A 12,348-nucleotide genomic window follows, 5' to 3' on the forward strand; every position below is an offset into this window, starting at 1 on the left:
TAATTACATTTCTCATTGATACAACACCTTCCATGATTACAAATATTACCGACTTCGTCAACTAGTCATCAATGCGGAATGTAGCAAGAAATGATGTGCCAATGTGATTAAAAAGCCATATCGTCATTTTCTACATTAGTCCTCAATTTCTCTCAAGAGCTTGAAAGCCAAAGAAATTACATGGTTTATCAAGAAACCATCACGCCTCAGCTCCAATCCCGGTGTCGATAACCATGACAATGATCCTAACTACACTGAGTTTTAATATCATTATGCGTTAGCTCTAATTCTAGTGTCGACCATCGACATAGTGGTCTTGACAACACCGCACTTTAATAATCTCACATTTGATACATACACACACAAAAGGTATCATAATGAAATTCATATCATCATTTATTCATCAAATTAATTGTTATATGTCATCAATACATCACTTTCCAAAATTCAAAATAAGGATCCAACAACATGAAAAAAGGAAATAACATAAATCTAAAGCTCCCACTAACAAAAAATATCAAAAGAACTCATGATGTCCATGTTTTGAACATGTCGTTTGAAAACATGGAATCTGTGTTTGGTCAAGCAATCAACCAACATGGAATCTGTGTCCACATGATCCACCACTATGGAACCATCTTTGACAAGATCTCTAACAGTCAGATACTTCAACTCCAAGTGCTTAGATCCTCTAGAAGTCTTATTATTCTTTGTATAAAACACAATAGCATTGTTATCACAGAAAATTTTAGTGGCCTAGCAATGGAGTCCACAATGTGAAGTCCTATCACAAAATTCCTCAACTAAAAAACATGAGTAGCGGCACAAAACAAGTAATGAACTCTGCTTGCATAGTAGAAGAGGCAACAAGAGTTTGTTTCTTACTCTTCTAGGATATCGCACCCCCAACCATTATAAAGATGTATCCAGAAGTCGATCTCCTATCATTGGAGAATCCACCAAGATCTGAATCTATGTACCCCATAACCTCCAAGTTGTCAACTCTCCTATACATCAGCATATACTACTTGGTCTTTTGGAAGTACCTCATCATTTTCTTAGTAGCCATCCAATGATCATTCCCAAGGTTCATCTGATATCTACCAATAACGCCAATTATGAAACCATTATTGGGTCTAGTGAATACATGAGAAATTACATGAGGCTGCTTAGAGCACTCCCAAAAGGTCTGTCGTTCATCTCTGCTTGCTCAATCTCATTCTAGGGACATTGGTCCTTGTTGAATTTGTCATGTTTGACAACTGGAACATCTCCAGGTTTACATTTCTGCATATTGAACACTCTAAGACTCTATTAATGTAAGCCTTTTGAGATAACCCAAGTGTATGGAATGATCTATCTCTATGAATATGAATCCCCAACACAAAAGAGGCCTCACCAGGATCCTTGATGCCAAAAGATCTCATTAGCATATGCTTTGTCTCATGTAGCATGTCAAGGTCATTAGAAGCCAACAATATATCATCCACATATAGCACAAGAAAGATAAATTTGCTCCCACTGTGCTTGAGGTATATGCAATGATCAACCTTATTCTCCGTAAATCCCATGGAGGTCACCATTTCATCAAATTTCAGGTACCACTTAGAAGCTTGTTTCAATCCATAAATCAACCTCTTTAGTTTACATACGAAGTCCTCATTACCACTAATACAAAAACCTTTAGGAAAAGTTTAGAAGCATGTATACTATCTGACTCAAATCACCATTCAGAAAAGTTGTATTCACATCCATTTGGCGCAACTCCAAATCAAAGTGAGCTATAAGGGCCACAATGATTCTAAAGGAATCCTTTGTCGATACAGGGGAAAACATCTCTTTAAAGTCAACACCCTCCTTCTGTGTAAAATCCTTTGCCACCAGTCTAAAACATCTCTTTAAAGTCAACACCCTCCTTCTGTGTAAAATCCTTTTCCACCAGTCTAGCCTTAAATCTCTCAATGTTATCATTTGAGTCCATCTTTGTCTTGAAGACCCATTTACAACCAATTGCCTTATAATTCTCAAGCAACTCAACTAACTCCCATACGACATTAAGTGACATAGATTGCATCTTTTCATTCATTGTGTGATTCAATCCTACCCCCCAAGGGAATTGGATAGAAGACTCCAAGAAGATTGGGCCAAAGATGCAAAAGAAGGCCCTAGGGTTCTCATGAGCCTTAGGGTAGATTTTGGGCCCATAGGCTAAGTATGAGCCCACTTATCTTTGTACATATTAGATTAAGGTTTCATTAATTTTGGGACTTGTATTTAGGGCTCCATAATGTAGGTAGGGTACCCCAGAAATGTAGGATTTTCTAGCCCTTGTATTTTAGGGCACCTAGACTAGTTTTTGTTTTAGGGGTAGTTTTGTAATTTCACATGCATTAAGTGAATATTTGATGTGTGTGTTGAGAAATAAATTTAATTGAATTGGGAGAAGCCCAATCCAATTAAACTTTGTGCATGTCCTTCATGCTTTACATGCCTCATGACACCTAAGCACACTTAATGGAAAATCTTGGACTTGATCTTGGATTAATGGGCTGAACCATATCTGAAATTCACTAATCATAATTAGTGAAATTTTGGCTCCAAAATTTGGCTCCACAAATTCAATTGCAAATTCTAGTGAAATTTGAATAGAAATTCAAATTTCCCTCCAATTTGTGTGACACTTAGGCTATAAATAGAGGCTATGTGTGTGCATTTTTTCAACTTTGATCATTTGAAAATTAAACTTCAGATTTCAGAGCTCTTTTAGAGCATAAAATTTCGTGCTCTTCTCTTCCTCTCCCTTCATTTATCTCGTTTTTCCTCCAAGCTCTTATCCATGGCCTCCTATGGTGGTGAGCTTCTTCTAGACTCATCTTCTCCTTGAAGTGGCGTCTCCTCTCTCTCTTCTTTCTCCATTCCACCGCCATTCATCTTCCAAGAAGCAAAGGAATCCATTGATAAAGAAGATCCTAGGCCTACAAGCTCCAATGGAGCTTACATCATTGTGTGCTTCCAAATTTTTTACCAAGGGCAAGAAACAACTTCATGATAGCTCTTTGGATCAACAATGTCTGCAATGTCATATGCATCCTCACTAAGATAGACTTGAATACCAATAACAGGTCTTTTCTATCTAGTTGTCCTCCTTAATGGAACTTGCTCAACTGGTTGTGCATTCTCATTCATAGTAGGAGGATCAAGCATATCATTGGCATGAGAGCCAACTATATCTCCAGTCACAATTGTGGTCTTAATTGGAACAATTGGGACCCTAGTCTTAGTTGCGACAATTTGAACCCTAGTCTCAATCAAAACAACATTTGAAACACTAACAACTGGAATAGGTAGTGGCAAAGAAACAATCTCATGTGACTCGACATCAGTGCCATAAAAGGGAATAACAGGGTCCGCTACATCAAGCTCTAAAAAATTAGCACTCATGCACTCTACAATTTTGTTCTCCTTACTTGGATGAAAGAACCTGCATCCTTTAGCGCAATCTGAATATCCAATGAAAAAGCAACGACTCGCCTTGGGGTTTATCTTTTTCTGGGAAGGATTATAAATTTTTACCTCAACTGGGCAACCCTAGACTCGAAAATGGTTTAGGCTAGGTTTTCTTCCTCTCCAAAGTTCAAAAGGAGTTTTGGGAATGAATTTACTAGGAACTCTATTCAGGATGTAAATGGATGTTTTCAAGGCTTCTCATCATGTCTTTAAGTGTTTTGTTACACCTTTTGGTTACATTATTTTGTTCAGGAGTCCTAGGCATGGTGTATTATGGAACTATTCCATAGTCCTGCAAGTATAAGGCGAATGGTCCCTTATTTTGCTTTGTGGCAACATATTTACCATAATATTCTCTACCACGGTCATACCTTACAATCTTGATAATTTTTTCGAACTCCTTTTCCACTTCAGATTTATTTTCCTATCTTCAAAACTAAAACTAAAACCAAGTTTGTGCAAAGAAGAAAGATCAGAAGAAAGTAAAAAGGAAAAGATCGGAGGAAAATAGAATAATTCCCGATCAATAAAGGAAAGCAAGAAAGAGAATAGGAGATCTTTGGACCAGATAAATTTTCGGCGAGGTAAATAACCGCCGGCAAAGGGAAAACCCATTTTTAAAGTGGTTCTTCCTTTGGGATTGCCATTCAAAGTCGCTCCCGACTGGCGATGTCCCGCCCCACATAAACAAAGAGGAAAAGACCGAAAACACCCAGCTTCCTCTCCAAAAACACTACCCTCGAAAAAATCCTATTGATCCGTGATCGTGCGTGTGATCTTTTGGTTCAATAGGAAATCATGTGCAAAATAAAGTCATGGTGCAGCTATGGTTTGGGATTAGGGTAAAACACTTACCTGTGTGAGTTTTTATACACTATGAGTGATTTTATTCCCAGTTTCAGTTTGACCCGACGTTTCCCCTGAATGTTCATTTAAAAGCTAAATGTTGACATCTGCCCTTCATTTTCGGTTACAAGGAAAATTACTTTTGGAATGAGTATATTGTTTCTCTAAAATATGGTGCTCTCGTGAATGATTTATTTTTCCTTGCTAAAGCATGTTCGCCTTTTTAGGTGAAAAAACCCGGCGGACCATTCGGTCCTGCCAACAAATCTTATCCGGAGCCCCATGAATTGATTATCATTCATGCATCCTCCACCATCGAGTTTGGAGCCCCACAAATTGATTGCCTAGCGCTATTCGTCTATCCTCCACCCTCAAATCTTATCCGGAGCCCCATGAATTGATTGTCATTCATGCATCCTCCACCATCGAGTCTGGAGCCCCACGAATTGATTGCCTAGCGCTGTTCGTCTATCCTCCACCCTCAAATCTTATCCGGAGCCCCATGAATTGATTGTCATTCATGCATCCTCCACCATCGAGTCTGGAGCCCCACGAATTGATTGCCTAGCGCTGTTCGTCTATCCTCCACCCTCAAATCTTATCCGGAGCCCCATGAATTGATTGTCATTCATGCATCCTCCACCATCGAGTCTGGAGCCCCACGAATTGATTGCCTAGCGTTGTTCCTTTATCCTCCTCCCTCAAATCTTATCCGAAGCCCCATGAATTGATTGTCATTCATGCATCCTCCACCATCGAGTCTAGAGCCCCACGAATTGATTTCCTAGCACTGTTCGACTATCCTCCACCCTCAAATCTTATCCGGAGCCCCATGAATTGATTGTCATTCATGCATCCTCCACCATCGAGTCTGGAGCCCCACGAATTGATTGCCTAGCGTTGTTCGTGCATCCTCCACCCTCAAATCTTACCCGGAGCCCCATGAATTGATTGCCTAGCGCTGTTCGTGCATCTTCCACCAACGAATCTTACCCGGAGCCCCATGAATTGATTGTCATTCATGCATCCGCCACCATTGAGTTCGGAGCCGCACGAATTGATTGCTTAGCGCTGTTCGTGTATCCTCCACCATCCTATTCGGAGCCCCATGAATTGATTGCCTAGCGCTGTTCATGCGTCCTCCGTTATCAAGCGCGGAGCCTCCGGTGACTGGAAAATATGATTTTTTGTTATTTTCCCGATCGGTTCCTTCGCCAAAAATGTGTATATGTATATATTATGTTATTGTTTTCTTTTGTTTGTGTTTGTTTTTTGTTGTGTGGAGTAAAAAGAAAGAGAGACGGGGGTCATCATAGGCTAATCACGGAGAGAGCGAAGACGGACGAAATTAGTGTTTTATCTTTGCTTTCCTTTTATCTCCGATAAAAGGTAAGTAAACAGAGGCAACTGTCATACCCTAATTTCGTCCGGGGACTATTGTTTGATGGCATGCAACCTTTGGTTGACCGCTTTGAGGTACTTGGCACCATTTGTTGCATAATGCGTGAAGTTCCGAGACATGCCGAAAATCAAAAGGAAGTATTGTTACGCAATCTGTGAGTTTCCGTAACATTCCGAAAGCTAAAAAAAGAGTAATTACATGACCCGTAAGGTTCCGTAACCTTACGGAAAGAAAACAAATATCGTTATGAAATTCGTAAAGTTTCGTAACATTACGGAAAAAGAATCACAAAAAAAGGAAAGGGGGTGTATTTAGTAAAAAAGGGGGTGCAAATAGAAACCAGGCCCACTTGGGCCTTCCAGGATGTTCCTCCAGAAGGCGGTTGCTTCTGGAGGAAGCAACCCGGCTCGCCTGGGCGAGCTGGGTGGCAGGCTCCTCCCCTATTTTCCAATAAATAGAGGGAGGAGTGAAGGAGAAAGGGGTTCAGCCCTTCTGGTACTTCGTAATCACTTAAAATTAGTGTGGAAAATTGTTTCCGTGAAGAAAATCCAAGCCGAGGCGCTTCCGTAACGTTTCCGTGGGTGATTTCGCAAAGATTTTCAACCGTTGTTCGTCGTTCGTCATTCTTCGGTCTTCAACCGGTAAGTTCCCGAAATCGAACTTTTCAATTCATTCTATGTACCCTTAGCGGTCCCCACTTATTTCGCGTGCTTTTTTTTTCATTTCATTTACTTTCCGTACCCCCTTTTGACGTGCTTTAGTCATTTGCATAAGTCATTTTCTCGCCTAATCAAAAAATAAAATAAATTTCCACCGATCATTTGAATTGTAATATCCGTTAATTTCTGTTAAAATGAAATCCGACCGTTCGGTCATGCCGTAACCACGTTGGAAACCAAAAGGAGGTAAAATAATAATATAATAATAAAAAAATATCTTTTAGTAAAATAAACCAAAAAAATCAATCGGACGTTTCTCTTTGGGATTTCTCTTTCTTGATTGAATTGACTAATAACTAAAGTGAAACTAAGGCTAAAATCAACTCGCAAAGTCAAGCTCGTCTGCAAAAAATCACTAAAAAGGATTTTAAGGTTCGATATCTCAGTTTTTCTCACCAAGTAAAAATGGATCATTTTAAGGTCCAACGCCTTAAAAGGACCACCTTCCAAGTAAAAAGAATCACTTGATTCGCCCTTTAGAAAGAACTACGTAGGTCTGATTTCCTCTTCGATAGAGGGTACGTAGGAGCAAGAGCCCCGCTTTTGTCAACCTCAAAAATAAAAAAGAAATAAAAGTTTAGATACGCAATTTCACACAATTCTAATTTAAGGCTGTTGTCCTTTGGGACAAACGTGAGAGATGCTAATACCTTCCTCAAACGTAAATACAACTCCCGAATCTGGAATATTCTTCATGACCGGTTTCCTTCGGTTTTTTCGACGTTTTCCACAAATAGACGTTGGTGGCAACTCCGCGCATTTTCCTCCTTTGGAAGACGCACCCGTGAGCCTCGCCTCGCTCGCCCGCAAAAGGGTAGGTTGCGACAATGTGCTTGATCATTTTCTTTAAGTAAATAATATGATTTCTTTGGTTATTTCGTGATTTCTCTCTGTTTTAATCGATTATTGTATGTTAATTGTATGATCAGTTTTTCAAAACTTTGTTGTAATCAATTACACCATGATTTAATCGATTATCATTGATTGGTATGTGTTATCAGTTTTGAAAATATTTTGTTTTAATCGATTACCCCATGTTTTAATCGATTACCATTTTTCATGATTGTGATGTTTTGATTTAATTTGTATGTTTTAATCGATTACCTATCTTTTTAATGGATTACACGCCTATAATTATGAGCTTTGTGTGGATTTCGTTCTGCTTTAATCGATTACTTAACGCTTTAATTGATTGCCATGGCCTTAGGGGGAGTTTTTCTGGCATATTTAATCGATTACGCTTGCATTTTAATTGATTACTTATAGTAGCTTTTGGTTTTAAGTGAAAATGAGGGCCAATTTAATTGATTACTATGTCATTTAAGTTGATTACTTGCATGTCTATTGCGTGTAATCCGTTACATTTCTTCATCTTCACTATATTAACGATTATTCCTGCATTTACTGCCGCCCCCAACCTTAGCCAACCAAAACGTCACTACCTCTCTATAAAAGGCAACCCTAACCCCTTCACATGTCACACCAACATCTCTTCTAACCACCCATTTCTGAACCCAACCTTTTTTCTCCCTCCAAACCCTCTATTTCTCTTCTAAAAATGGCTAGCAACCCCTCCAGAGCTCAGAAGAAAGCTAAGACCTCCAAGAGGAAGCAAGAAAAGTGTTGTCAGGTTTCTCTTAACAGGCTTGGTACATGGTTCGTGGATGAGAGTAAGAAGAACGACTTCAAGATGATATACGCAGTGAAGAATGTGAGAATACCCAGGTATTTGGACTTGGAGTGGTTCACTTAGCAAGGGTTTAACATCCCTAATCTACTCGAAGCATAGGGTCTATCCAAGCTTGTGCAGATGGAAGGAACTTTCTATCTGGAGCTAGTGAAAATCTTCTATACCTATGCATGTGCCGATTTGGAAGGTAATTTGTTTTCTACTGTTAATGGTTGATGTGCCATTATTTTCTCCTATTTCTTAACCCTTTTTGCACCATTTTAATTACTGATTAGTCATAATTGTCAAATTAATTATGCAGTTTTATCATTTGGGCCTACTGGATTAATTTTGTGTTCTTAATTTAATTTCAGGAGAATTATAAGCAATTGGGTTTCAATCTAGAATTTGGCTTGGACTTGAAGATAACAGACTATTTTATTCTACCAAATTTTATCTTATCTAGATATTATTTAGATTTGATCTCATCTAGATATTATTTCATCTAGATCCTATCTTATCTTATCTTATCTAGATTTTATTTTATTTATGGGCTTGGATTTAAAACAGATTTGTAAGCTTTGGGGCTGAAAACTATATAACAGCACCAAAGTTCTAGTTTAGGCTCTCTTTTTCTTCTCTCTCCTCTCTTTCTCTCTCTCCTCTCTCCTCTCTCTCTTTTTCGTTTTAGTCACTTTTAGTTTTAGCAATAAAATTTCGTTCTTGCTTCAATCTATAATTTTGTTCTCTATTGATTAATGGATGGCTAAGTCTCTAGCGTTGTTTTCTCTGGAGGATCAAGCATAGTTCTCTTTGAGGTTCTATTATTACTATTAAATTCTGATAAGTTTTTCCTCTTCACCAATTACTCTGTATTTGTTGCTATTAATTCATGCATGCTTAGTGCTTGATTAATCGTCTCTGCGCTTAATTTACGTTCATACTTAATGATCATTTATGATTAATTGGTGTATGTGTTGCTTAATCACATAATGAATGCCTTATGTTAAATTTCGCTTAGTAATTTAATTTAGGGTTGGATTAAGTGGTTGAACTGATAAAGGATAAACTCTCGTAACCTAGGATAAGAGATTTGCTTGTGAATCAAGGGGAAGCAACGTGTTTTAATTCTGATATTTTCTAATTCACATCTATTCGCTATTTAATTTACAAAAGCAAACAACCCGCTCCCCCTAATTTGTTACTATTTTCCTACTATCTGTTATGAACGTTTGGTTGACCATTGCTCGTTGGGAGACGACCTAAGATCACTTCCTAGATACTGCATTTTTAATGTTTATTTGATTCAGGTATGGCCTCGATCAAATTTGGCACCGTTGCTGGGGAGCAGTGTCCAAAGGTTCATAATAGCTAGTGATTCGTGTTTTATGTTTAGTTGTTTTAAGTTTTCGTGATGTGTTAGTGTGTTTAGTGTCTTGTTATTTTGTTTAGTGTGGTGTTTTGCTTTAGTTTTTCTGTTCAGCGCTTCCCCTGTTTCAGTTTTTGTGTTTTGCTGTGAATAGTGCTTTGCGACCGATTTAGCGACCACTTTTGCTGACCTGGAAAACAGAGTAGTAGTGCAAATCCATTAATGACTGCTGCTGGCAATTTAATTGGCAATTTTTGTTTTGATAGTTAGGAATGTTATTTTTGGCTGAATTTTGGTGTGGTAGGTTCTTTTGACTCATATTTTGTGTGAAAAATACCAGGAACACTTTTTGTCGCCAAATTTGAGAGATTAAAAAAAAATTGAGAACTTGTGTTTACCAAAACTTCAAACGGCCATAACTTTTGCTCCGGGTATCAGAATGACTATTATTATATATGCATTTGGGGTAGAAAATAATTTCCCATATTGTGGAAGCTCGTCGAAGGCCGGGTGAGGTGTCTAGCTAGCCAGAATCGCCTATTTTCTAGTTTTTTTCAAGTTTTATTGTTTTATTTTTCTAAAATTTCCTTAGGTAGTTTCCATAGTTAGAATTTGAATTTTTGACTGAAAATTTTTGTGCCATCTTTTCATGATTTTAGGGTGTTGCTCACAAAATTTCAAGTCATTTGGATATCATTTGAGGGTAGATGTAGTTCAAACCTACACTGTTACTTGCATAAGAAGGCAACTAGTTGTGCATGCTGAATGTAGTGTATGACTAGAGGCAATCCATCTGACTTACAACCCTTTGATCCTGAGATAGATAGGACATTTCATAGATTAGTTAGACATCATTTTGTACCTTTTGAGCATCTTGAGCATTCTGTTATTGGTGAGTTTGAGCATTTTGTGGTTGGTAATTTTGAACATCCTATTTTTGAGCATTATAGTTTTAAACATTGTGAGAACATGGCACAACCTCCACCCCGTGAGAGGACTCTAAGGGAAAGGGTTGCACCTGATTTCACCTACGAAAGCTTGTGCATCCAATACCCTGATGAGGATGTCCCATATGTTCTTAAAACTGGACTGATCCATTTTCTTCGAAAGTTTCACAGCCTTGCAGGTGAAGACCCGCACAAACATTTGAAAGAATTCCATATTGTCTGATCCACCATGTAACCATCAGATGTCCAGGAGGATCACATATTTCTAAAGGCTTTTCCTCATTCTTTAGAGGGAGTGACAAAGGACTGGCTATATTACCTTGCTCCAAGGTCCATCACGAGCTGGGATGACCTCAAGAGAGTGTTCATAGAAAAATTTTTCCCTGCTTCTAGGACCACGACCATCAAAAAGGATATTTCAGGCATTAGGCAACTTAGTGGAGAGAGCCTATATGAATACTGGGAGAGATTTAAAAAACTATGTGCCAGTTGCCCTCACCACTAGATTTCTGAGCAGCTTCTTCTCTAATATTTTTATGAAGGACTCAGTAACATGGAGAGAAGTATGATAGATGCTGCCAATGCTAGAGCCCTTGGAGACATGACCCCTACTGAAGCCAGAAATTTAATTGAGAAGATGACTTCAAACTCCCAACAATTTTGTGCCAGAAATGATGCTATTATCATTAGATGAGTGCATGAAGTAGCCACGAATTCATCTTCATCAGCTGAAACTAAGAAGCTTGAAGGTAAACTAGATGCCTTGGTTAACCTGGTAACCCAACTGGCCATGAATAAAAAATCTGCACCTGTCGCTAGACTCTGTGGTTTATGCTCCTCTACCGACCACCACACAGACCTTTGCTCTTCTGTGCAATAATCTGAAGCAATTGAACAACCTGAAGCTTATGCTGCAAACATCTACAATAGACCTCCTCAACCTCAGCAGCAAAATCAGCCACAACAGAACAATTATGACCTCTCCAGCAACAGGTACAATCCCGGGTGGAGGAATCATCCCAACCTTAGATGGTCGAATCCTTCACAACAGCAGCAACAACAACAACAACCTTATTTTCAGAATGCTGCTGGCTCAAGAAGACCATACGTTCCTTCACCAATCCAACAACAACAATAGCAACAGCCCCAGAAACAGCAAACAGTTGAGGCTCCTCCGCAACCTTCCCTTGAAGAACTTGTGAGGCAAATAACTATGCAAAACATGCAGTTTCAACATGCAGATGGGACAATTGGCTACACAGTTAAATCAACAACAGTCCCAGAATTATGACAGATTACCTTCTCAATCTGTCCAGAATCACAAAAATGTGAGTGCCATTACATTGAGGTCGGGAAAGCAGTGTCAAGGACCTCAACCAGTAGCATCTTCCTCATCCACAAATGAACCTGCCCAACCTCACTCTACTCCAGAAAAAGATGATGACAAAAATTTAAAGAGTAAGTTACCTAACAATTTCTATGCAGGTGAACCTTCCACTGATAATTCTGATTCACAGAAGCAGCATATCCCTATTCCATTCCCTCCAAGAGCAATTCCCAACAAAAAAATGGAAGAGGCAGAGAAGGAGATCTAGGAAACATTTAGAAAAGTAGAGGTAAACATACCTCTGCTGGATGCAATAAACCAAATTCCAAGATATGCTAAATTCTTGAAGGAGCTGTGCACTAATAAGTGGAAGCTTAAAGGAAGTGAGAGAATTAGCATGGGCAGAAATGTCTCCGCATTGATTGGTAAATCTGTTCCCCAAATCCCTGAAAAATGTAAAGATCCAGGTACATTCAACATATCTTGTATTATAGGGAACAATAAGTTTGACAATGCCATGCTAGATTTAGGAGCTTCTGTTAGTGTTATGCCTCTGTCTATT

General features: G+C 38.8%; 1 non-coding gene across 1 annotated transcript; it reads right to left on the bottom strand.

The window, feature by feature from the left end:
• Window positions 1–10,859: 10,859 nt before the first annotated feature.
• LOC114403962 lies at window positions 10,860–10,966 on the bottom strand. Its single transcript, XR_003664729.1, has one exon. It is a non-coding gene; the product is annotated as a small nucleolar RNA R71 (small nucleolar RNA).
• Between the last annotated feature and the right edge of the window lie 1,382 nt (window positions 10,967–12,348).

The sequence above is a fragment of the Glycine soja genome, chromosome 20 (assembly GCF_004193775.1).
Source record: "Glycine soja cultivar W05 chromosome 20, ASM419377v2, whole genome shotgun sequence".
NCBI classification, from domain to species: domain Eukaryota; kingdom Viridiplantae; phylum Streptophyta; class Magnoliopsida; order Fabales; family Fabaceae; genus Glycine; species Glycine soja.